This window comes from Triturus cristatus, chromosome 11 (genome assembly GCF_964204655.1).
Source record: "Triturus cristatus chromosome 11, aTriCri1.1, whole genome shotgun sequence".
In the NCBI taxonomy this organism is placed as follows: Eukaryota; Metazoa; Chordata; class Amphibia; order Caudata; family Salamandridae; genus Triturus; species Triturus cristatus.
The window spans coordinates 901,493,998-901,521,997 of NC_140594.1; positions in this window are offsets into that span (position 1 = coordinate 901,493,998).

Sequence of the window (28,000 nt, forward strand, 5' to 3'; positions counted from 1 at the left end):
ATTTTGGTCACATTGAGGCTTTAAAAAGTAGTTATTCAACATGAGGCTCAATCCAAATGACATTTTGAATCATCTTTTCTACAGTCCAAAAAATCAATTTTCTGATGAAAAACGAAGACCCGTGACCTGTCGAACTTTCTCCAGATGGTCAAAAATGGCAATTTTTTAATGTTTAATATTTTGACTGTAAATGACTATTGCATGTGAATTAGAACTCTTGGAACTAAAATAAGTGTGTTTAGAGTAATTTTAATGCCTGAAATAGGTCGATATAGAAGCTTCTGAGTAGGAGAAAAAGTCTGTAAAAATGGCAATTTTGGTCACATTGAGGCTTTAAAAAGTAGTTATGCAACATGAGGCTCAATCCAAATGACATTTTGAATCAATTTTTCTACAGTCCAAAAAATCAATTTTCTGATGAAAAACGATGACACGTGACCTGTCGAACTTTTTCCAGATGGTCAAAAATGGTAATTTTTTTATGTTTAATTTTTGGACTTTAAATGACTATTGCATGTGAATTAGAACTCTTGGAACTAAAATAAGTGTGTTTAGAGTCATTTTAATGCCTGAATAGGTCGAAATAGAAGCTTCTGAGTAGGAGAAAAAGTCTGTAAAAATGGCAATTTTGGTCCCATTGAGGCTTTAAAAAGTAGTTATTCAACATGAGGCTCAATCCAAATGACAGTTTGAATCAACTTTTCTACAGTCCAAAAAATCCATTTTTTGATGAAAAACGATGTCCCGTGACCTGTCGAACTTTTTCCAGATGGTCAAAAATGGTAATTTTTCAAAATTATATTTTTGGACTGTAAATGACTATTGCATGTGAATTAGAACTCTTGGAACTAAAATAAGTGTGTTTAGAGTCATTTTAATGCCTGAAATAAGTGGAAATAAAAGCTTCTGAGTGGGAGAAAAAGTCTGTAAAAATGGCAATTTTGGTCACATTGAGGCTTTAAAAAGTAGTTATTCAACATGAGGCTCAATCGAAACGACATTTTGAATCAATTTTTCTACAGTCCAAAAAATCCATTTTCTGATGAAAAACGATGACCCGTGACCTGTCGAACTTTTTCCAGATGGTCAAAAATGGTGATTTTTTAAAGTTTAATTTTTGGACTGTAAATGACTATTGCATGTGAATTAGAACTCTTGGAACTAAAATAAGTGTGTTTAGAGTCATTTTAATGCCTGAATAGGTCGAAATAGAAGCTTCTGAGTAGGAGAAAAAGTCTGTAAAAATGGCAATTTTGGTCACATTAAGGCTTTAAAAAGTAGTTATTCAACATGAGGCACAATCCAAATGACATTTTTAATCAATTTTTCTACAGTCCAAAAAATCAATTTTCTGATTTAAGTCGATGACCCGTGACCTGTTGAACTTTCTCCAGATGGTCAAAAATGGCAATTTTTTAATGTTTAATTTTTTGACTGTAAATGACTATTGCATGTGAAGTATCACTTTTGGAACTAAAATAAAAGTGTTTAGAGTCATTTTAATGCCTGAAATTGGTCCAAATAAAAGCTTCTGAGTAGGAGAAAAACTCTGTAAAAATGGCAATTTTGGTCATATTGAGGATTTAAAAAGTAGTTATTCAACATGAGGCTCAATCTAAATGACATTTTGAATCAATTTTTCTACAGTCCAAAAAATCAATTTTCTGATGAAAAACGATGACCCGTGACCTGTCGAACTTTTTCCAGATGGTCAAAAATGGTAATTTTTTTATGTTTAATTTTTGGACATTTTTGCATGTGAATTAGAACTCTTGGAACTAAAATAAGTGTGTTTAGAGTCATTTTAATGCCTGAAATAGTTCGAAAAAGAAGCTTCTGAGTAGGAGAAAAAGTCTGTAAAAATTGAAATTTTGGTCACATTGAGGCTTTAAAAAGTAGTTATTCAACATGAGTCTCAATCCAAATGACATTTTGAATCAATTTTTCTACAGTCCACCAAATCAATTTTCTGATGAAAAACGATGGCCCGTGACCTGTCGAATTTTCTCCAGATGGTCAAAAATGGTAATATTTAAAATTTACAATTTTTGACTGTAAATGACTATTGCATGTGAATTAGAACTCTTGGTACTAAAATAAGTGTGTTTAGAGTCATTTTAATGCCTGAATTAGTTGAAATAGAAGCTTCTGTGTAGGAGAAAAAGTCTGTAAAAATGGCAATTTTGGTCACATTAAGGCTTTAAAAAGTAGTTATTCAACAGGAGGCTCAATCCAAATGACATTTTGAATCAATTTTTCTACAGTCCAAAAAATCAATTTTCTGATGATAAACGATGACCTGTGACCTGTCGAATTTTCTCCAGATGGTCAGAATTGGTAATTTTTTAATGTTTAATTTTTAGACTGCAAGTGACTATTGCATGTGAATTATCACTTTTGGAACTAAAATAAGTGTGTTTAGAGTCATTTTAATGCCTGAAATTGGTCAAAATAGAAGCTTCTGAGTTGGACAAAAAGTCTGTAAAAATGGCAATATAATCACATTGAGGCTTTAAAAAGTAGTTATTCAACATGAGGCACAATCCAAATGACATTTTGAATCAATTTTTCTACAGTCCAAAAAATCAATTTTCTGATGAAAAACGATGACCTGTCGAATTTTCTCCAGATGGTCAAAAATGGTAATTTTTAAAATTTTAATTTTTTGACTGTAAATGACTGTTGCATGTGAATTAGAACTCTTGGAACTAAAATAAGTGTGCTTAGAGTCATTTTAATGCCTGAATTGGTTGAAATAGAAGCTTCTGAGTAGGAGAAAAAGTCTGTAAAAATGGCAATTTTGGTCACATTAAGGCTTTAAAAAGTAGTTATTCAACATGAGGCACAATCCAAATGACATTTTTAATCAATTTTTCTACAGTCCAAAAAATCAATTTTCTGATTTAAGTCGATGACCCGTGACCTGTCGAACTTTCTCCAGATGGTCAAAAATGGCAATTTTTTAATGTTTAATTTTTTGACTGTAACTGACTATTGCATGTGAAGTATCACTTTTGGAACTAAAATAAAAGTGTTTAGAGTCATTTTAATGCCTGAAATTGGTCCAAATAAAAGCTTCTGAGTAGGAGAAAAACTCTGTAAAAATGGCAATTTTGGTCATATTGAGGCTTTAAAAAGTAGTTATTCAACATGAGGCTCAATCTAAATGACATTTTGAATCAATTTTCCTACAGTCCAAAAAATCAATTTTCTGATGAAAAATGATGACCCATGACCTGTCGAATTTTCTCCAGATGGTCAAAAATGGCAATTTTTTAATGTTTAATTTTTTGACTGTAAATGACTATTGCGTGTGAATTAGAACTCTTGGAACTAAAATAAGTGTGTTTAGATTCATTTTAATGCCTAAATTGGTTGAAATAGAAGCTTCTGAGTGGTAGAAAAAGTCTGTAAAAATGGCAATTTTGGTCACATTGAGGCTTAAAAAGTAGTTATTCAACATGAGGCTCAATCTAAATGACATTTTGAATCAATTTTCCTAGTCCAAAAAATCAATTTTCTGATGAAAAATGATGACCCGTGACCTGTCGAATTTTCTCCAGATGGTCAAAAATGGCAATTTTTTAATGTTAATTTTTTTGACTGTAAATTACTATTGCGTGTGAATTAGAACTCTTGGAACTAAAATAAGTGTGTTTAGATTCATTTTAATGCCTAAATTGTTTGAAATAGAAGCTTCTGCGTAGTAGAAAAAGTCTGTAAAAATGGCAATTTTGGTCACATTGAGGCTTTAAAAAGTAGTTATTCAACATGAGGCTCAATCCAAATGACATTTTGAATCAGTTTTTCTACAGTCCAAAAAATCAATTTTCTGATGAAAAACGATGACCCGTGACCTGTAGAACTTTTTCCAGATGGTCAAAAATGGTAATTTTTTTAAGTTTAATTTTTGGACATTTTTGCATGTGAATTAGAACTCTTGGAACTAAAATAAGTGTGTTTAGAGTCATTTTAATGCCTGAAATAGTTCGAAATAGAAGCTTCTGAGTAGGAGAAAAAGTCTGTAAAAATTGAAATTTTGGTCACATTGAGGCTTTAAAAAGTAGTTATGCAACATGAGGCTCAATCCAAGTGACATTTTGAATCAATTTTTCTACAGTCCAAAAAATCATGACCTGTCGAACTTTTTCCAGATGGTAAAAATGGTAATTTTTTTAAGTTTAATTTTTGGACTTTTTGCATGTGAATTAGAACTCTTGGAACTAAAATAGGTGTGTTTAGAGTCATTTTAATGCCTGAAATAGGTCGAAATAGAAGCTTCTGAATAGGAGAAAAAGTCTGTAAAAATTGAAATTTTGGTCACATTGAGGCTTTAAAAAGTAGTTATTCAACATTATGCTCAATCCAAATGACATTTTGAATCATTTTTTCTACAGTCCAAAAAATCAATTGTCTAATGAAAAACGATGACCCGTGACCTGTCGAACTTTCTCCAGATGGTCAAAAATGGCAATTTTTTAATGTTTAATTTTTTGACTGTAAATGGCTATTGCATGTGAAGTATCACTTTTGGAACTAAAATAAGTGTGTTTAGAGCCATTTTAATGCCTGAAATTGGTCCAAATAAAAGCTTCTGAGTAGGAGAAAAAGTCTGTAAAAATGGCAATTTTGGTCATAATGAGGCTTTAAAAAGTAGTTATTCAACATGAGGCTCAATCTAAATGACATTTTGAATCAATTTTCCTACAGTCCAAAAAAACAATTTTCTGATGAAAAATGATGACCCATGACCTGTCGAATTTTCTCCAGATGGTCAAAAATGCTAATTTTTTAAATTTTAATTCTTTGACTGTAAATGACTATTGCATTTGAATTAGAACTCTTGGAACTAAAATAAGTGTGTTTAGAGTCATTTTAGTGCCTGAATTGGTTGAAATAGAAGCTTCTGAGTAGGAGAAAAAGTCTGTAAAAATGGCAATTTTGGTCACATTAAGGCTTTAAAAAGTAGTTATTCAACATGAGGCTCAATCCAAATGACATTTTGAATCATTTTTTCTACAGTCCAAAAAATCAATTTTCTGATGATAAACGATGACCTGTGACCTGTCGAATTTTCTCCAGATGGTCAGAATTGGTAATTTTTTAATGTTTCATTTTTTGACTGTAAATGACTATTGCATGTGAATTAGAACTCTTGGAACTAAAATAAGTGTGTTTAGAGTAATTTTAATGCCTGAAATAGGTCGATATAGAAGCTTCTGAGTAGGAGAAAAAGTCTGTAAAAATTGAAATTTTGGTCACATTGAGGCTTTAAAAAGTAGTTATTCAACATGAGGCTGAATCCAAATGACATTTTGAATCAATTTTTCTACAGTCCAAAAAATCAATTTTCTGATGAAAAACGATGACCCGTGACCTGTCGAACTTTTTCCAGATGGTCAAAAATGGTAATTTTTTTATGTTTAATTTTTGGACATTTTTGCATGTGAATTAGAACTCTTGGAACTAAAATAAGTGTGTTTAGAGTCATTTTAATGCCTGAAATAGTTCGAAAAAGAAGCTTCTGAGTAGGAGAAAAAGTCTGTAAAAATTGAAATTTTGGTCACATTGAGGCTTTAAAAAGTAGTTATTCAACATGAGTCTCAATCCAAATGACATTTTGAATCAATTTTTCTACAGTCCAACAAATCAATTTTCTGATGAAAAACGATGGCCCGTGACCTGTCGAATTTTCTCCAGATGGTCAAAAATGGTAATATTTAAAATTTACAATTTTTGACTGTAAATAACTATTGCATGTGAATTAGAACTCTTGGTACTAAAATAAGTGTGTTTAGAGTCATTTTAATGCCTGAATTAGTTGAAATAGAAGCTTCTGTGTAGGAGAAAAAGTCTGTAAAAATGGCAATTTTGGTCACATTAAGGCTTTAAAAAGTAGTTATTCAACATGAGGCTCAATCCAAATGACATTTTGAATCAATTTTTCTACAGTCCAAAAAATCAATTTTCTGATGATAAACGATGACCTGTGACCTGTCAAATTTTCTCCAGATGGTCAGAATTGGTAATTTTTTAATGTTTAATTTTTAGACTGCAAGTGACTATTGCATGTGAATTATCACTTTTGGAACTAAAATAAGTGTGTTTAGAGTCATTTTAATGCCTGAAATTGGTCAAAATAGAAGCTTCTGAGTTGGACAAAAAGTCTGTAAAAATGGCAATATAATCACATTGAGGCTTTAAAAAGTAGTTATTCAACATGAGGCACAATCCAAATGACATTTTTAATCAATTTTTCTACAGTCCAAAAAAATCATTTTTCTGAATTAAGTCGATGACCCGTGACCTGTCGAACTTTCTCCAGATGTTCAGAAATGGTAATTTTTTAATGTTTAAGTTTTTTGACTGTAAATTACTATTGCATGTGAATTATCACTTTTGGAACTAAAATAAGTGTGTTTAGCGTCATTTTAATGCCTGAAATAGTTCGAAATAGAAGCTTCTGAGTAGGAGAAAGAGTCTGTAAAAATTGAAATTTTGGTCACATTGAGGCTTTAAAAAGTAGTTATTCAACATGAGGCCCAATCCAAATGACATTTTGAATCAATTTTTCTACAGTCCAAAAAATCAATTTTCTGATGAAAAACGATGACCTGTGACCTGTCGAATTTTCTCCAGATGGTCAAAAATGGTAATTTTTAAAATTGTAATTTTTTGACTGTAAATGACTGTTGCATGTGAATTAGAACTCTTGGAACTAAAATAAGTGTGTTTAGAGTCATTTTAATGCCTGAATTGGTTGAAATAGAAGCTTCTGAGTAGGAGAAAAAGTCTGTAAAAATGGCAATTTTGGTCACATTAAGGCTTTAAAAAGTAGTTATTCAACATGAGGCTCAATCCAAATGACATTTTGAATAATCTTTTCTACAGTCCAAAAAATCAATTTTCTGATGAAAAACGAAGACCCGTGACCTGTCGAACTTTCTCCAGATGGTCAAAAATGGCAATTTTTTAATGTTTAATATTTTGACTGTAAATGACTATTGCATGTGAATTAGAACTCTTGGAACTAAAATAAGTGTGTTTAGAGTAATTTTAATGCCTGAAATAGGTCGATATAGAAGCTTCTGAGTAGGAGAAAAAGTCTGTAAAAATGGCAATTTTGGTCACATTAAGGCTTTAAAAAGTAGTTATTCAACATGAGGCTCAATCCAAATGACATTTTGAATCATTTTTTCTACAGTCCAAAAAATCAATTTTCTGATGAAAAAGGAAGACCCGTGACCTGTCGAACTTTCTCCAGATGGTCAAAAATGGCAATTTTTTAATGTTTAAGTTTTTTGACTGTAAATGACTATTGCATGTGAAATATCACTTTGATAACTAAAATAGGTTTGTTTAGAGTCATTTTAATGCCTGAAATTGGTCGAAATAAAAGCTTCTGAGTAGGAGAAAAAGTCTGTAAAAATGGCAATTTTGGTCACATTGAGGCTTTAAAAAGTAGTTATGCAACATGAGGCTCAATCCAAATGACATTTTGAATCAATTTTTCTACAGTCCAAAAAATCAATTTTCTGATGAAAAACGATGACACGTGACCTGTCGAACTTTTTCCAGATGGTCAAAAATGGTAATTTTTTTATGTTTAATTTTTGGACATTTTTGCATGTGAATTAGAACTCTTGGAACTAAAATAAGTGTGTTTAGAGTCATTTTAATGCCTGAAATAGTTCAAAATAGAAGCTTCTGAGTAGGAGAAAAAGTCTGTAAAAATTGAAATTATGGTCACATTGAGGCTTTAAAAAGTAGTTCTTCAACATGAGGCTCAATCCAAATGACATGTTGAATCAATTTTTCTACAGTCCAAAAAATCAATTTTCTGATGAAAAACGATGACCCGTGACCTGTCGAATTTTCTCCAGATGGTCAAAAATGTTAATTTTTAAAATTTACATTTTTTGACTATAAATGACTATTGCATGTGAATTAGAACTCTTGGAACTAAAATAAGTGTGTTTAGAGTCATTTTAATGCCTGAATTAGTTGAAAAAGAAGCTTCTGAGTAGGAGAAAAAGTCTGTAAAAATGGTAATTTTGGTCACATTAAGGCTTTAAAAAGTAGTTATTCAACATGAGGCTCAATCCAAATGACATTTTGAATCATCTTTTCTACAGTCCAAAAAATCATTTTTCTGATGAAAAACGAAGACCCGTGACCTGTCGAACTTTCTCCAGATGGTCAAAAATGGCAATTTTTTAATGTTTAATTTTTTGACTGTAAATGACTATTGCATGTGAATTAGAACTCTTGGAACTAAAATAAGTGTGTTTAGAGTAATTTTAATGCCTGAAATAGGTCGATATAGAAGCTTCTGAGTAGGAGAAAAAGTCTGTAAAAATTGAAATTTTGGTCACATTGAGGCTTTAAAAAGTAGTTATTCAACATGAGGCTGAATCCAAATGACATTTTGAATCGATTTTTCTACAGTCCAAAAAATCAATTTTCTGATGAAAAACGATGACCCGTGACCTGTCGAACTTTTTCCAGATGGTCAAAAATGGTAATTTTTTTATGTTTAATTTTTGGACATTTTTGCATGTGAATTAGAACTCTTGGAACTAAAATAAGTGTGTTTAGAGTCATTTTAATGCCTGAAATAGTTCGAAAAAGAAGCTTCTGAGTAGGAGAAAAAGTCTGTAAAAATTGAAATTTTGGTCACATTGAGGCTTTAAAAAGTAGTTATTCAACATGAGTCTCAATCCAAATGACATTTTGAATCAATTTTTCTACAGTCCAACAAATCAATTTTCTAATGAAAAACGATGGCCCGTGACCTGTCGAATTTTCTCCAGATGGTCAAAAATGGTAATATTTAAAATTTACAATTTTTGACTGTAAATGACTATTGCATGTGAATTAGAACTCTTGGTACTAAAATAAGTGTGTTTAGAGTCATTTTAATGCCTGAATTAGTTGAAATAGAAGCTTCTGTGTAGGAGAAAAAGTCTGTAAAAATGGCAATTTTGGTCACATTAAGGCTTTAAAAAGTAGTTATTCAACATGAGGCTCAATCCAAATGACATTTTGAATCAATTTTTCTACAGTCCAAAAAATCAATTTTCTGATGATAAACGATGACCTGTGACCTGTCGAATTTTCTCCAGATGGTCAGAATTGGTAATTTTTTAATGTTTAATTTTTTGACTGTAAATGACTATTGCATGTGAATTAGAACTCTTGGAACTAAAATAAGTGTGTTTAGAGTAATTTTAATGCCTGAAATAGGTCGATATAGAAGCTTCTGAGTAGGAGAAAAAGTCTGTAAAAATTGAAATTTTGGTCACATTGAGGCTTTAAAAAGTAGTTATTCAACATGAGGCTGAATCCAAATGACATTTTGAATCAATTTTTCTACAGTCCAAAAAATCAATTTTCTGATGAAAAACGATGACCCGTGACCTGTCGAACTTTTTCCAGATGGTCAAAAATGGTAATTTTTTTATGTTTAATTTTTGGACATTTTTGCATGTGAATTAGAACTCTTGGAACTAAAATAAGTGTGTTTAGAGTCATTTTAATGCCTGAAATAGTTCGAAAAAGAAGCTTCTGAGTAGGAGAAAAAGTCTGTAAAAATTGAAATTTCGGTCACATTGAGGCTTTAAAAAGTAGTTATTCAACATGAGTCTCAATCCAAATGACATTTTGAATCAATTTTTCTACAGTCCAACAAATCAATTTTCTGATGAAAAACGATGGCCCGTGACCTGTCGAATTTTCTCCAGATGGTCAAAAATGGTAATATTTAAAATTTACAATTTTTGACTGTAAATGACTATTGCATGTGAATTAGAACTCTTGGTACTAAAATAAGTGTGTTTAGAGTCATTTTAATGCCTGAATTAGTTGAAATAGAAGCTTCTGTGTAGGAGAAAAAGTCTGTAAAAATGGCAATTTTGGTCACATTAAGGCTTTAAAAAGTAGTTATTCAACATGAGGCACAATCCAAATGACATTTTGAATCAATTTTTCTACAGTCCAAAAAATCAATTTTCTGATTTAAGTCGATGACCCGTGACCTGTCGAACTTTCTCCAGATGTTCAGAAATGGTAATTTTTTAATGTTTAAGTTTTTTGACTGTAAATTACTATTGCATGTGAATTATCGCTTTTGGAACTAAAATAAGTGTGTTTAGCGTCATTTTAATGCCTGAAATAGTTCGAAATAGAAGCTTCTGAGTAGGAGAAAAAGTCTGTAAAAATTGAAATTTTGGTCACATTGAGGCTTTAAAAAGTAGTTATTCAACATGAGGCCCAATCCAAATGACATTTTGAATCAATTTTTCTACAGTCCAAAAAATCAATTTTCTGATGAAAAACGATGACCTGTGACCTGTCGAATTTTCTCCAGATGGTCAAAAATGGTAATTTTTAAAATTTTAATTTTTTGACTGTAAATGACTGTTGCATGTGAATTAGAACTCTTGGAACTAAAATAAGTGTGTTTAGAGTCATTTTAATGCCTGAATTGGTTGAAATAGAAGCTTCTGAGTAGGAGAAAAAGTCTGTAAAAATGGCAATTTTGGTCACATTAAGGCTTTAAAAAGTAGTTATTCAACATGAGGCTCAATCCAAATGACATTTTGAATCATCTTTTCTACAGTCCAAAAAATCAATTTTCTGATGAAAAACGAAGACCCGTGACCTGTCGAACTTTCTCCAGATGGTCAAAAATGGCAATTTTTTAATGTTTAATATTTTGACTGTAAATGACTATTGCATGTGAATTAGAACTCTTGGAACTAAAATAAGTGTGTTTAGAGTAATTTTAATGCCTGAAATAGGTCGATATAGAAGCTTCTGAGTAGGAGAAAAAGTCTGTAAAAATGGCAATTTTGTTCACATTAAGGCTTTAAAAAGTAGTTATTCAACATGAGGCTCAATCCAAATGACATTTTGAATCATTTTTTCTACAGTCCAAAAAATCAATTTTCTAATGAAAAACGAAGACCCGTGACCTGTCGAATTTTCTCCAGATGGTCAAAAATGGCAATTTTTTAATGTTTAAGTTTTTTTACTGTAAATGACTATTGCATGTGAAATATCACTTTGATAACTAAAATGAGTGTGTTTAGAGTCATTTTAATGCCTGAAATTTGTCGAAATAAAAGCTTCTGAGTAGGAGAAAAAGTCTGTAAAAATGGCAATTTTGGTCGCATTGAGGCTTTAAAAAGTAGTTATTCAACATGAGGCTCAATCCAAATGACATTTTGAATCAATTTTTCTACAGTCCAAAAAATCAATTTTCTGATGAAAAACGATGACCCGTGACCTGTCGAATTTTCTCCAGATGGTCAAAAATGGTAATTTTTAAAATTTACATTTTTCGACTGTAAATGACTATTGCATGTGAATTAGAACTCTTGGAACTAAAATAAGTGTGTTTAGAGTCATTTTAATGCCTGAATTAGTTGAAATAGAAGCTTCTGAGTAGGAGAAAAAGTCTGTAAAAATGGCAATTTTGGTCACATTGAGGCTTTAAAAAGTAGTTATGCAACATGAGGCTCAATCCAAATGACATTTTGAATCAATTTTTCTACAGTCCAAAAAATCAATTTTCTGATGAAAAACGATGACACGTGACCTGTCGAACTTTTTCCAGATGGTCAAAAATGGTAATTTTTTTATGTTTAATTTTTGGACATTTTTACATGTGAATTAGAACTCTTGGAACTAAAATAAGTGTGTTTAGAGTCATTTTAATGCCTGAATTAGTTGAAATAGAAGCTTCTGAGTAGGAGAAAAAGTCTGTAAAAATGGTAATTTTGGTCACATTAAGGCTTTAAAAAGTAGTTATTCAACATGAGGCTCAATCCAAATGACATTTTGAATCATCTTTTCTACAGTCCAAAAAATCATTTTTCTGATGAAAAACGAAGACCCGTGACCTGTCGAACTTTCTCCAGATGGTCAAAAATGGCAATTTTTTAATGTTTAATTTTTTGACTGTAAATGACTATTGCATGTGAATTAGAACTCTTGGAACTAAAATAAGTGTGTTTAGAGTAATTTTAATGCCTGAAATATGTCGATATAGAAGCTTCTGAGTAGGAGAAAAAGTCTGTAAAAATTGAAATTTTGGTCACATTGAGGCTTTAAAAAGTAGTTATTCAACATGAGGCTGAATCCAAATGACATTTTGAATCAATTTTTCTACAGTCCAAAAACCAATTTTCTGATGAAAAACGATGACCCGTGACCTGTCGAACTTTTTCCAGATGGTCAAAAATGGTAATTTTTTTATGTTTAATTTTTGGACATTTTTGCATGTGAATTAGAACTCTTGGAACTAAAATAAGTGTGTTTAGAGTCATTTTAATGCCTGAAATAGTTCGAAAAAGAAGCTTCTGAGTAGGAGAAAAAGTCTGTAAAAATTGAAATTTTGGTCACATTGAGGCTTTAAAAAGTAGTTATTCAACATGAGTCTCAATCCAAATGACATTTTGAATCAATTTTTCTACAGTCCAACAAATCAATTTTCTGATGAAAAACGATGGCCCGTGACCTGTCGAATTTTCTCCAGATGGTCAAAAATGGTAATATTTAAAATTTACAATTTTTGACTGTAAATGACTATTGCATGTGAATTAGAACTCTTGGTACTAAAATAAGTGTGTTTAGAGTCATTTTAATGCCTGAATTAGTTGAAATAGAAGCTTCTGTGTAGGAGAAAAAGTCTGTAAAAATGGCAGTTTTGGTCACATTAAGGCTTTAAAAAGTAGTTATTCAACATGAGGCTCAATCCAAATGACATTTTGAATCAATTTTTCTACAGTCCAACAAATCAATTTTCTGATGATAAACGATGACCTGTGACCTGTCGAATTTTCTCCAGATGGTCAGAATTGGTAATTTTTTAATGTTTAATTTTTAGACTGCAAGTGACTATTGCATGTGAATTATCACTTTTGGAACTAAAATAAGTGTGTTTAGAGTCATTTTAATGCCTGAAATTGGTCAAAATAGAAGTTTCTGAGTTGGACAAAAAGTCTGTAAAAATGGCAATATAATCACATTGAGGCTTTAAAAAGTAGTTATTCAACATGAGGCACAATCCAAATGACATTTTTAATCAATTTTTCTACAGTCCAAAAAATCAATTTTCTGATTTAAGTCGATGACCCGTGACCTGTCGAACTTTCTCCAGATTTTCAGAAATGGTAATTTTTTAATGTTTAAGTTTTTTGACTGTAAATTACTATTGCATGTGAATTATCACTTTTGGAACTAAAATAAGTGTGTTTAGCGTCATTTTAATGCCTGAAATAGTTCGAAATAGAAGCTTCTGAGTAGGAGAAAAAGTCTGTAAAAATTGAAATTTTGGTCACATTGAGGCTTTAAAAAGTAGTTATTCAACATGAGGCTCAATCCAAATGACATTTTGAATCATCTTTTCTACAGTCCAAAAAATCAATTTTCTGATGAAAAACGAAGACCCGTGACCTGTCGAACTTTCTCCAGATGGTCAAAAATGGCAATTTTTTAATGTTTAATATTTTGACTGTAAATGACTATTGCATGTGAATTAGAACTCTTGGTACTAAAATAAGTGTGTTTAGAGTCATTTTAATGCCTGAATTAGTTGAAATAGAAGCTTCTGTGTAGGAGAAAAAGTCTGTAAAAATGGCAATTTTGGTCACATTAAGGCTTTAAAAAGTAGTTATTCAACATGAGGCTCAATCCAAATGACATTTTGAATCAATTATTCTACAGTCCAACAAATCAATTTTCTGATGATAAACGATGACCTGTGACCTGTCAAATTTTCTCCAGATGGTCAGAATTGGTAATTTTTTAATGTTTAATTTTTTTACTGTAAATGACTATTGCATGTGAATTAGAACTCTTGGAACTAAAATAAGTGTGTTTAGAGTAATTTTAATGCCTGAAATAGGTCGATATAGAAGCTTCTGAGTAGGAGAAAAAGTCTGTAAAAATTGAAATTTTGGTCACATTGAGGCTTTAAAAAGTAGTTATTCAACATGAGGCTGAATCCAAATGACATTTTGAATCAATTTTTCTACAGTCCAAAAAATCAATTTTCTGATGAAAAACGATGACCCGTGACCTGTCGAACTTTTTCCAGATGGTCAAAAATGGTAATTTTTTTATGTTTAATTTTTGGACATTTTTGCATGTGAATTAGAACTCTTGGAACTAAAATAAGTGTGTTTAGAGTCATTTTAATGCCTGAAATAGTTCGAAAAAGAAGCTTCTGAGTAGGAGAAAAAATCTGTAAAAATTGAAATTTTGGTCACATTGAGGCTTTAAAAAGTAGTTATTCAACATGAGTCTCAATCCAAATGACATTTTGAATCAATTTTTCTACAGTCGAACAAATCAATTTTCTGATGAAAAACGATGGCCCGTGACCTGTCGAATTTTCTCCAGATGGTCAAAAATGGTAATATTTAAAATATACAATTTTTGACTGTAAATGACTATTGCATGTGAATTAGAACTCTTGGTACTAAAATAAGTGTGTTTAGAGTCATTTTAATGCCTGAATTAGTTGAAATAGAAGCTTCTGTGTAGGAAAAAAAGTCTGTAAAAATGGCAATTTTGGTCACATTAAGGCTTTAAAAAGTAGTTATTCAACAGGAGGCTCAATCCAAATGACATTTTGAATCAATTTTTCTACAGTCCAAAAAATCAATTTTCTGATGATAAACGATGACCTGTGACCTGTCGAATTTTCTCCAGATGGTCAGAATTGGTAATTTTTTAATGTTTAATTTTTAGACTGCAAGTGACTATTGCATGTGAGTTATCACTTTTGGAACTAAAATAAGTGTGTTTAGAGTCATTTTAATGCCTGAAATTGGTCAAAATAGAAGCTTCTGAGTTGGACAAAAAGTCTGTAAAAATGGCAATATAATCACATTGAGGCTTTAAAAAGTAGTTATTCAACATGAGGCACAATCCAAATGACATTTTTAATCAATTTTTCTACAGTCCAAAACATCAATTTTCTGATTTAAGTCGATGACCCGTGACCTGTCGAACTTTCTCCAGATGTTCAGAAATGGTAATTTTTTAATGTTTAAGTTTTTTGACTGTTAATTACTATTGCATGTGAATTATCACTTTTGGAACTAAAATAAGTGTGTTTAGCGTCATTTTATGCCTGAAATAGTTCGAAATAGAAGCTTCTGAGTAGGAGAAAAAGTCTGTAAAAATTGAAATTTTGGTCACATTGAGGCTTTAAAAAGTAGTTATTCAACATGAGGCCCAATCCAAATGACATTTTGAATCAATTTTTCTACAGTCCAAAAAATCAATTTTCTGATGAAAAACGATGACCTGTGACCTGTCGAATTTTCTCCAGATGGTCAAAAATGGTAATTTTTAAAATTTTAATTTTTTGACTGTAAATGACTGTTGCATGTGAATTAGAACTCTTGGAACTAAAATAAGTGTGTTTAGAGTCATTTTAATGCCTGAATTGGTTGAAATAGAAGCTTCTGAGTAGGAGAAAAAGTCTGTAAAAATGGCAATTTTGGTCACATTAAGGCTTTAAAAAGTAGTTATTCAACATGAGGCTCAATCCAAATGACATTTTGAATCATCTTTTCTACAGTCCAAAAAATCAATTTTCTGATGAAAAACGAAGACCCGTGACATGTCGAACTTTCTCCAGATGGTCAAAAATGGCAATTTTTTAATGTTTAATTTTTTGACTGTAAATGACTATTGCATGTGAATTAATACTCTTGGAACTAAAATAAGTGTGTTTAGAGTAATTTTAATGCCTGAAATAGGTCGATATAGAAGCTTCTGAGTAGGAGAAAAAGTCTGTAAAAATTGAAATTTTGGTCACATTGAGGCTTTAAAAAGTAGTTATTCAACATGAGGCTGAATCCAAATGACATTTTGAATCAATTTTTCTACAGTCCAAAAACCAATTTTCTGATGAAAAACGATGACCCGTGACCTGTCGAACTTTTTCCAGATGGTCAAAAATGGTAATTTTTTTATGTTTAATTTTTGGACATTTTTGCATGTGAATTAGAACTCTTGGAACTAAAATAAGTGTGTTTAGAGTCATTTTAATGCCTGAAATAGTTCGAAAAAGAAGCTTCTGAGTAGGAGAAAAAGTCTGTAAAAATTGAAATTTTGGTCACATTGAGGCTTTAAAAAGTAGTTATTCAACATGAGTCTCAATCCAAATGACATTTTGAATCAATTTTTCTACAGTCCAACAAATCAATTTTCTGATGAAAAACGATGGCCCGTGACCTGTCGAATTTTCTCCAGATGGTCAAAAATGGTAATATTTAAAATTTACAATTTTTGACTGTAAATGACTATTGCATGTGAATTAGAACTCTTGGTACTAAAATAAGTGTGTTTAGAGTCATTTTAATGCCTGAATTAGTTGAAATAGAAGCTTCTGTGTAGGAGAAAAAGTCTGTAAAAATGGCAATTTTGGTCACATTAAGGCTTTAAAAAGTAGTTATTCAACATGAGGCTCAATCCAAATGACATTTTGAATCAATTTTTCTACAGTCCAACAAATCAATTTTCTGATGATAAACGATGACCTGTGACCTGTCGAATTTTCTCCAGAGGTTTAGAATTGGTAATTTTTTAATGTTTAATTTTTTGACTGTAAATGACTATTGCATGTGAATTAGAACTCTTGGAACTAAAATAAGTGTGTTTAGAGTAATTTTAATGCCTGAAATAGGTCGATATAGAAGCTTCTGAGTAGGAGAAAAAGTCTGTAAAAATTGAAATTTTGGTCACATTGAGGCTTTAAAAAGTAGTTATTCAACATGAGGCTGAATCCAAATGACATTTTGAATCAATTTTTCTACAGTCCAAAAAATCAATTTTCTGATGAAAAACGATGACCCGTGACCTGTCGAACTTTTTCCAGATGGTCAAAAATGGTAATTTTTTTATGTTTAATTTTTGGACATTTTTGCATGTGAATTAGAACTCTTGGAACTAAAATAAGTGTGTTTAGAGTCATTTTAATGCCTGAAATAGTTCGAAAAAGAAGCTTCTGAGTAGGAGAAAAAGTCTGTAAAAATTGAAATTTTGGTCACATTGAGGCTTTAAAAAGTAGTTATTCAACATGAGTCTCAATCCAAATGACATTTTGAATCAATTTTTCTACAGTCCAACAAATCAATTTTCTGATGAAAAACGATGGCCCGTGACCTGTCGAATTTTCTCCAGATGGTCAAAAATGGTAATATTTAAAATATACAATTTTTGACTGTAAATGACTATTGCATGTGAATTAGAACTCTTGGTACTAAAATAAGTGTGTTTAGAGTCATTTTAATGCCTGAATTAGTTGAAATAGAAGCTTCTGTGTAGGAGAAAAAGTCTGTAAAAATGGCAATTTTGGTCACATTAAGGCTTTAAAAAGTAGTTATTCAACAGGAGGCTCAATCCAAATGACATTTTGAATCAATTTTTCTACAGTCCAAAAAATCAATTTTCTGATGATAAACGATGACCTGTGACCTGTCGAATTTTCTCCAGATGGTCAGAATTGGTAATTTTTTAATGTTTAATTTTTAGACTGCAAGTGACTATTGCATGTGAATTATCACTTTTGGAACTAAAATAAGTGTGTTTAGAGTCATTTTAATGCCTGAAATTGGTCAAAATAGAAGCTTCTGAGTTGGACAAAAAGTCTGTAAAAATGGCAATATAATCACATTGAGGCTTTAAAAAGTAGTTATTCAACATGAGGCACAATCCAAATGACATTTTTAATCAATTTTTCTACAGTCCAAAAAATCAATTTTCTGATTTAAGTCGATGACCCGTGACCTGTCGAACTTTCTCCAGATGTCCAGAAATGGTAATTTTTTAATGTTTAAGTTTTTTGACTGTAAATTACTATTGCATGTGAATTATCCCTTTTGGAACTAAAATGAGTGTGTTTAGCGTCATTTTATGCCTGAAATAGTTCGAAATAGAAGCTTCTGAGTAGGAGAAAAAGTCTGTAAAAATTGAAATTTTGGTCACATTGAGGCTTTAAAAAGTAGTTATTCAACATGAGGCCCAATCCAAATGACATTTTGAATCAATTTTTCTACAGTCCAAAAAATCAATTTTCTGATGAAAAACGATGACCTGTGACCTGTCGAATTTTCTCCAGATGGTCAAAAATGGTAATTTTTAAAATTTTAATTTTTTGACTGTAAATGACTGTTGCATGTGAATTAGAACTCTTGGAACTAAAATAAGTGTGTTTAGAGTCATTTTAATGCCTGAATTGGTTGAAATAGAAGCTTCTGAGTAGGAGAAAAAGTCTGTAAAAATGGCAATTTTGGTCACATTAAGGCTTTAAAAAGTAGTTATTCAACATGAGGCTCAATCCAAATGACATTTTGAATCATCTTTTCTACAGTCCAAAAAATCAATTTTCTGATGAAAAACGAAGACCCGTGACCTGTCGAACTTTCTCCAGATGGTCAAAAATGGCAATTTTTTAATGTTTAATTTTTTGACTGTAAATGACTATTGCATGTGAATTAGAACTCTTGGAACTAAAATAAGTGTGTTTAGAGTAATTTTAATGCCTGAAATAGGTCGATATAGAAGCTTCTGAGTTGGAGAAAAAGTCTGTAAAAATTGAAATTTTGGTCACATTGAGGCTTTAAAAAGTAGTTATTCAACATGAGGCTCAATCCAAATAACATGTTGAATCAATTTTTCTACAGTCCAAAAAATCAATTTTCTGATGAAAAACGATGGCCCGTGACCTGTCAAATTTTCTCCAGATGGTCAAAAATGGTAGTATTTAAAATTTACAATTTTTGACTGTAAATGACTATTGCATGTGAATTAGAACTCTTGGTACTACAATAAGTGTGTTTAGAGTCATTTTAATGCCTGAATTAGTTGAAATAGAAGCTTCTGTGTAGGAGAAAAAGTCTGTAAAAATGGCAATTTTGGTCACATTAAGGCTTTAAAAAGTAGTTATTCAACATGAGGCTCAATCCAAATGACATTTTGAATCAATTTTTCTACAGTCCAAAAAATCAATTTTCTGATGATAAACGATGACCTGTGACCTGTCGAATTTTCTCCAGATGGTCAGAATTGGTAATTTTTTAATGTTTAATTTTTTGACTGTAAATGACTATTGCATGTGAATTAGAACTCTTGGAACTAAAATAAGTGTGTTTAGAGTAATTTTAATGCCTGAAATAGGTCGATATAGAAGCTTCTGAGTAGGAGAACAAGTCTGTAAAAATTGAAATTTTGGTCACATTGAGGCTTTAAAAAGTAGTTATTCAACATGAGGCTGAATCCAAATGACATTTTGAATCAATTTTTCTACAATTTTTCTACAGTCCAAAAAATCAATTTTCTGATGAAAAACGATGACCCGTGACCTGTCGAACTTTTTCCAGATGGTCAAAAATGGTAATTTTTTTATGTTTAATTTTTGGACATTTTTGCATGTGAATTAGAACTCTTGGAACTAAAATAAGTGTGTTTAGAGTCATTTTAATGCCTGAAATAGTTCGAAAAAGAAGCTTCTGAGTAGGAGAAAAAGTCTGTAAAAATTGAAATTTTGGTCACATTGAGGCTTTAAAAAGTAGTTATTCAACATGAGTCTCAATCCAAATGACATTTTGAATCAATTTTTCTACAGTCCAACAAATCAATTTTCTGATGAAAAACGATGGCCCGTGACCTGTCGAATTTTCTCCAGATGGTCAAAAATGGTAATATTTAAAATATACAATTTTTGACTGTAAATGACTATTGCATGTGAATTAGAACTCTTGGTACTAAAATAAGTGTGTTTAGAGTCATTTTAATGCCTGAATTAGTTGAAATAGAAGCTTCTGTGTAGGAGAAAAAGTCTGTAAAAATGGCAATTTTGGTCACATTAAGGCTTTAAAAAGTAGTTATTCAACAGGAGGCTCAATCCAAATGACATTTTGAATCAATTTTTCTACAGTCCAAAAAATCAATTTTCTGATGATAAACGATGACCTGTGACCTGTCGAATTTTCTCCAGATGGTCAGAATTGGTAATTTTTTAATGTTTAATTTTTAGACTGCAAGTGACTATTGCATGTGAATTATCACTTTTGGAACTAAAATAAGTGTGTTTAGAGTCATTTTAATGCCTGAAATTGGTCAAAATAGAAGCTTCTGAGTTGGACAAAAAGTCTGTAAAAATGGCAATATAATCACATTGAGGCTTTAAAAAGTAGTTATTCAACATGAGGCACAATCCAAATGACATTTTTAATCAATTTTTCTACAGTCCAAAAAATCAATTTTCTGATTTAAGTCGATGACCCGTGACCTGTCGAACTTTCTCCAGATGTCCAGAAATGGTAATTTTTTAATGTTTAAGTTTTTTGACTGTAAATTACTATTGCATGTGAATTATCACTTTTGGAACTAAAATAAGTGTGTTTAGCGTCATTTTATGCCTGAAATAGTTCGAAATAGAAGCTTCTGAGTAGGAGAAAAAGTCTGTAAAAATTGAAATTTTGGTCACATTGAGGCTTTAAAAAGTAGTTATTCAACATGAGGCCCAATCCAAATGACATTTTGAATCAATTTTTCTACAGTCCAAAAAATCAATTTTCTGATGAAAAACGATGACCTGTGACCTGTCGAATTTTCTCCAGATGGTCAAAAATGGTAATTTTTAAAATTTTTATTTTTTGACTGTAAATGACTGTTGCATGTGAATTAGAACTCTTGGAACTAAAATAAGTGTGTTTAGAGTCATTTTAATGCCTGAATTGGTTGAAATAGAAGCTTCTGAGTAGGAGAAAAAGTCTGTAAAAATGGCAATTTTGGTCACATTAAGGCTTTAAAAAGTAGTTATTCAACATGAGGCTCAATCCAAATGACATTTTGAATCATCTTTTCTACAGTCCAAAAAATCAATTTTCTGATGAAAAACGAAGACCCGTGACCTGTCGAACTTTCTCCAGATGGTCAAAAATGGCAATTTTTTAATGTTTAATTTTTTGACTGTAAATGACTATTGCATGTGAATTAGAACTCTTGGAACTAAAATAAGTGTGTTTAGAGTAATTTTAATGCCTGAAATAGGTCGATATAGAAGCTTCTGAGTAGGAGAAAAAGTCTGTAAAAATTGAAATTTTGGTCACATTGAGGCTTTAAAAAGTAGTTATTCAACATGAGGCTCAATCCAAATAACATGTTGAATCAATTTTTCTACAGTCCAAAAAATCAATTTTCTGATGAAAAACGATGGCCCGTGACCTGTCAAATTTTCTCCAGATGGTCAAAAATGGTAGTATTTAAAATTTACAATTTTTGACTGTAAATGACTATTGCATGTGAATTAGAACTCTTGGTACTACAATAAGTGTGTTTAGAGTCATTTTAATGCCTGAATTAGTTGAAATAGAAGCTTCTGTGTAGGAGAAAAAGTCTGTAAAAATGGCAATTTTGGTCACATTAAGGCTTTAAAAAGTAGTTATTCAACATGAGGCTCAATCCAAATGACATTTTGAATCAATTTTTCTACAGTCCAAAAAATCAATTTTCTGATGATAAACGATGACCTGTGACCTGTCGAATTTTCTCCAGATGGTCAGAATTGGTAATTTTTTAATGTTTAATTTTTTGACTGTAAATGACTATTGCATGTGAATTAGAACTCTTGGAACTAAAATAAGTGTGTTTAGAGTAATTTTAATGCCTGAAATAGGTCGATATAGAAGCTTCTGAGTAGGAGAACAAGTCTGTAAAAATTGAAATTTTGGTCACATTGAGGCTTTAAAAAGTAGTTATTCAACATGAGGCTGAATCCAAATGACATTTTGAATCAATTTTTCTACAATTTTTCTACAGTCCAAAAAATCAATTTTCTGATGAAAAACGATGACCCGTGACCTGTTGAACTTTTTCCAGATGCTCAAAAATGGTAATTTTTTTATGTTTAATTTTTGGACATTTTTGCATGTGAATTAGAACTCTTGGATCTAAAATAAGTGTGTTTAGAGTCATTTTAATGCCTGAAATAGTTCGAAAAAGAAGCTTCTGAGTAGGAGAAAAAGTCTGTAAAAATTGAAATTTTGGTCACATTGAGGCTTTAAAAAGTAGTTATTCAACATGAGTCTCAATCCAAATGACATTTTGAATAAATTTTTCTACAGTCCAACAAATCAATTTTCTGATGAAAAACGATGGCCCGTGACCTGTCGAATTTTCTCCAGATGGTCAAAAATGGTAATATTTAAAATATACAATTTGTGACTGTAAATGACTATTGCATGTGAATTAGAACTCTTGGTACTAAAATAAGTGTGTTTAGAGTCATTTTAATGCCTGAATTAGTTGAAATAGAAGCTTCTGTGTAGGAGAAAAAGTCTGTAAAAATGGCAATTTTGGTCACATTAAGGCTTTAAAAAGTAGTTATTCAACAGGAGGCTCAATCCAAATGACATTTTGAATCAATTTTTCTACAGTCCAAAAAATCAATTTTCTGATGATAAATGATGACCTGTGACCTGTCAAATTTTCTCCAGATGGTCAGAATTGGTAATTTTTTAATGTTTAATTTTTAGACTGCAAGTGACTATTGCATGTGAATTATCACTTTTGGAACTAAAATAAGTGTGTTTAGAGTCATTTTAATGCCTGAAATTGGTCAAAATAGAAGCTTCTGAGTTGGACAAAAAGTCTGTAAAAATGGCAATATAATCACATTGAGGCTTTAAAAAGTAGTTATTCAACATGAGGCACAATCCAAATGACATGTTGAATCAATTTTTCTACAGTCCAAAAAATCAATTTTCTGATGAAAAACGATGGCCCGTGACCTGTCGAATTTTCTCCAGATGGTCAAAAATGGTAGTATTTAAAATTTACAATTTTTGACTGTAAATGACTATTGCATGTGAATTAGAACTCTTGGTACTACAATAAGTGTGTTTAGAGTCATTTTAATGCCTGAATTAGTTGAAATAGAAGCTTCTGTGTAGGAGAAAAAGTCTGTAAAAATGGCAATTTTGGTCACATTGAGGCTTTAAAAAGTAGTTATTCAACATGAGGCTGAATCCAAATGACATTTTGAATCAATTTTTCTACAATTTTTCTACAGTCCAAAAAATCAATTTTCTGATGAAAAACGATGACCCGTGACCTGTCGAACTTTTTCCAGATGGTCAAAAATGGTAATTTTTTTATGTTTAATTTTTGGACATTTTTGCATGTGAATTAGAACTCTTGGAACTAAAATAAGTGTGTTTAGAGTCATTTTAATGCCTGAAATAGTTCGAAAAAGAAGGTTCTGAGTAGGAGAAAAAGTCTGTAAAAATTGAAATTTTGGTCACATTGAGGCTTTAAAAAGTAGTTATTCAACATGAGTCTCAATCCAAATGACATTTTGAATCAATTTTTCTACAGTCCAACAAATCAATTTTCTGATGAAAAACGATGGCCCGTGACCTGTCGAATTTTCTCCAGATGGTCAAAAATGGTAATATTTAAAATATACAATTTTTGACTGTAAATGACTATTGCATGTGAATTAGAACTCTTGGTACTAAAATAAGTGTGTTTAGAGTCATTTTAATGCCTGAATTAGTTGAAATAGAAGCTTCTGTGTAGGAGAAAAAGTCTGTAAAAATGGCAATTTTGGTCACATTAAGGCTTTAAAAAGTAGTTATTCAACAGGAGGCTCAATCCAAATGACATTTTGAATCAATTTTTCTACAGTCCAAAAAATCAATTTTCTGATGATAAACGATGACCTGTGACCTGTCAAATTTTCTCCAGATGGTCAGAATTGGTAATTTTTTAATGTTTAATTTTTAGACTGCAAGTGACTATTGCATGTGAATTATCACTTTTGGAACTAAAATAAGTGTGTTTAGAGTCATTTTAATGCCTGAAATTGGTCAAAATAGAAGCTTCTGAGTTGGACAAAAAGTCTGTAAAAATGGCAATATAATCACATTGAGGCTTTAAAAAGTAGTTATTCAACATGAGGCACAATCCAAATGACATTTTTAATCAATTTTTCTACAGTCCAAAAAATCATTTTTCTGAATTAAGTCGATGACCCGTGACCTGTCGAACTTTCTCCAGATGTTCAGAAATGGTAATTTTTTAATGTTTAAGTTTTTTGACTGTAAATTACTATTGCATGTGAATTATCGCTTTTGGAACTAAAATAAGTGTGTTTAGCGTCATTTTAATGCCTGAAATAGTTCGAAATAGAAGCTTCTGAGTAGGAGAAAAAGTCTGTAAAAATTGAAATTTTGGTCACATTGAGGCTTTAAAAAGTAGTTATTCAACATGAGGCCCAATCCAAATGACATTTTGAATCAATTTTTCTACAGTCCAAAAAATCAATTTTCTGATGAAAAACGATGACCTGTGACCTGTCGAATTTTCTCCAGATGGTCAAAAATGGTAATTTTTAAAATTTTAATTTTTTGACTGTAAATGACTGTTGCATGTGAATTAGAACTCTTGGAACTAAAATAAGTGTGTTTAGAGTCATTTTAATGCCTGAATTGGTTGAAATAGAAGCTTCTGAGTAGGAGAAAAAGTCTGTAAAAATGGCAATTTTGGTCACATTAAGGCTTTAAAAAGTAGTTATTCAACATGAGGCTCAATCCAAATGACATTTTGAATCATCTTTTCTACAGTCCAAAAAATCAATTTTCTGATGAAAAACGAAGACCCGTGACCTGTCGAACTTTCTCCAGATGGTCAAAAATGGCAATTTTTTAATGTTTAATATTTTGACTGTAAATGACTATTGCATGTGAATTAGAACTCTTGGAACTAAAATAAGTGTGTTTAGAGTAATTTTAATGCCTGAAATAGGTCGATATAGAAGCTTCTGAGTAGGAGAAAAAGTCTGTAAAAATGGCAATTTTGTTCACATTAAGGCTTTAAAAAGTAGTTATTCAACATGAGGCTCAATCCAAATGACATTTTGAATCATTTTTTCTACAGTCCAAAAAATCAATTTTCTAATGAAAAACGAAGACCCGTGACCTGTCGAATTTTCTCCAGATGGTCAAAAATGGCAATTTTTTAATGTTTAAGTTTTTTTACTGTAAATGACTATTGCATGTGAAATATCACTTTGATAACTAAAATAAGTGTGTTTAGAGTCATTTTAATGCCTGAAATTTGTCGAAATAAAAGCTTCTGAGTAGGAGAAAAAGTCTGTAAAAATGGCAATTTTGGTCGCATTGAGGCTTTAAAAAGTAGTTATTCAACATGAGGCTCAATCCAAATGACATTTTGAATCAATTTTTCTACAGTCCAAAAAATCAATTTTCTGATGAAAAACGATGACCCGTGACCTGTCGAATTTTCTCCAGATGGTCAAAAATGGTAATTTTTAAAATTTACATTTTTCGACTGTAAATGACTATTGCATGTGAATTAGAACTCTTGGAACTAAAATAAGTGTGTTTAGAGTCATTTTAATGCCTGAATTAGTTGAAATAGAAGCTTCTGAGTAGGAGAAAAAGTCTGTAAAAATGGCAATTTTGGTCACATTGAGGCTTTAAAAAGTAGTTATGCAACATGAGGCTCAATCCAAATGACATTTTGAATCAATTTTTCTACAGTCCAAAAAATCAATTTTCTGATGAAAAACGATGACACGTGACCTGTCGAACTTTTTCCAGATGGTCAAAAATGGTAATTTTTTTATGTTTAATTTTTGGACATTTTTACATGTGAATTAGAACTCTTGGAACTAAAATAAGGGTGTTTAGAGTCATTTTAATGCCTGAAATAGTTCAAAATAGAAGCTTCTGAGTAGGAGAAAAAGTCTGTAAAAATTGAAATTATGGTCACATTGAGGCTTTAAAAAGTAGTTCTTCAACATGAGGCTCAATCCAAATGACATGTTGAATTAATTTTTCTACAGTCCAAAAAATCAATTTTCTGATGAAAAACGATGACCCGTGACCTGTCGAATTTTCTCCAGATGGTCAAAAATGTTAATTTTTAAAATTTACATTTTTTGACTGTAAATGACTATTGCATGTGAATTAGAACTCTTGGAACTAAAATAAGTGTGTTTAGAGTCATTTTAATGCCTGAATTAGTTGAAATAGAAGCTTCTGAGTAGGAGAAAAAGTCTGTAAAAATGGTAATTTTGGTCACATTAAGGCTTTAAAAAGTAGTTATTCAACATGAGGCTCAATCCAAATGACATTTTGAATCATCTTTTCTACAGTCCAAAAAATCATTTTTCTGATGAAAAACGAAGACCCGTGACCTGTCGAACTTTCTCCAGATGGTCAAAAATGGCAATTTTTTAATGTTTAATTTTTTGACTGTAAATGACTATTGCATGTGAATTAGAACTCTTGGAACTAAAATAAGTGTGTTTAGAGTAATTTTAATGCCTGAAATATGTCGATATAGAAGCTTCTGAGTAGGAGAAAAAGTCTGTAAAAATTGAAATTTTGGTCACATTGAGGCTTTAAAAAGTAGTTATTCAACATGAGGCTGAATCCAAATGACATTTTGAATCAATTTTTCTACAGTCCAAAAACCAATTTTCTGATGAAAAACGATGACCCGTGACCTGTCGAACTTTTTCCAGATGGTCAAAAATGGTAATTTTTTTATGTTTAATTTTTGGACATTTTTGCATGTGAATTAGAACTCTTGGAACTAAAATAAGTGTGTTTAGAGTCATTTTAATGCCTGAAATAGTTCGAAAAAGAAGCTTCTGAGTAGGAGAAAAAGTCTGTAAAAATTGAAATTTTGGTCACATTGAGGCTTTAAAAAGTAGTTATTCAACATGAGTCTCAATCCAAATGACATTTTGAATCAATTTTTCTACAGTCCAACAAATCAATTTTCTGATGAAAAACGATGGCCCGTGACCTGTCGAATTTTCTCCAGATGGTCAAAAATGGTAATATTTAAAATTTACAATTTTTGACTGTAAATGACTATTGCATGTGAATTAGAACTCTTGGTACTAAAATAAGTGTGTTTAGAGTCATTTTAATGCCTGAATTAGTTGAAATAGAAGCTTCTGTGTAGGAGAAAAAGTCTGTAAAAATGGCAGTTTTGGTCACATTAAGGCTTTAAAAAGTAGTTATTCAACATGAGGCTCAATCCAAATGACATTTTGAATCAATTTTTCTACAGTCCAACAAATCAATTTTCTGATGATAAACGATGACCTGTGACCTGTCGAATTTTCTCCAGATGGTCAGAATTGGTAATTTTTTAATGTTTAATTTTTAGACTGCAAGTGACTATTGCATGTGAATTATCACTTTTGGAACTAAAATAAGTGTGTTTAGAGTCATTTTAATGCCTGAAATTGGTCAAAATAGAAGTTTCTGAGTTGGACAAAAAGTCTGTAAAAATGGCAATATAATCACATTGAGGCTTTAAAAAGTAGTTATTCAACATGAGGCACAATCCAAATGACATTTTTAATCAATTTTTCTACAGTCCAAAAAATCAATTTTCTGATTTAAGTCGATGACCCGTGACCTGTCGAACTTTCTCCAGATTTTCAGAAATGGTAATTTTTTAATGTTTACGTTTTTTGACTGTAAATTACTATTGCATGTGAATTATCACTTTTGGAACTAAAATAAGTGTGTTTAGCGTCATTTTAATGCCTGAAATAGTTCGAAATAGAAGCTTCTGAGTAGGAGAAAAAGTCTGTAAAAATTGAAATTTTGGTCACATTGAGGCTTTAAAAAGTAGTTATTCAACATGAGGCTCAATCCAAATGACATTTTGAATCATCTTTTCTACAGTCCAAAAAATCAATTTTCTGATGAAAAACGAAGACCCGTGACCTGTCGAACTTTCTCCAGATGGTCAAAAATGGCAATTTTTTAATGTTTAATATTTTGACTGTAAATGACTATTGCATGTGAATTAGAACTCTTGGAACTAAAATAAGTGTGTTTAGAGTAATTTTAATGCCTGAAATAGGTCGATATAGAAGCTTCTGAGTAGGAGAAAAAGTCTGTAAAAATGGCAATTTTGG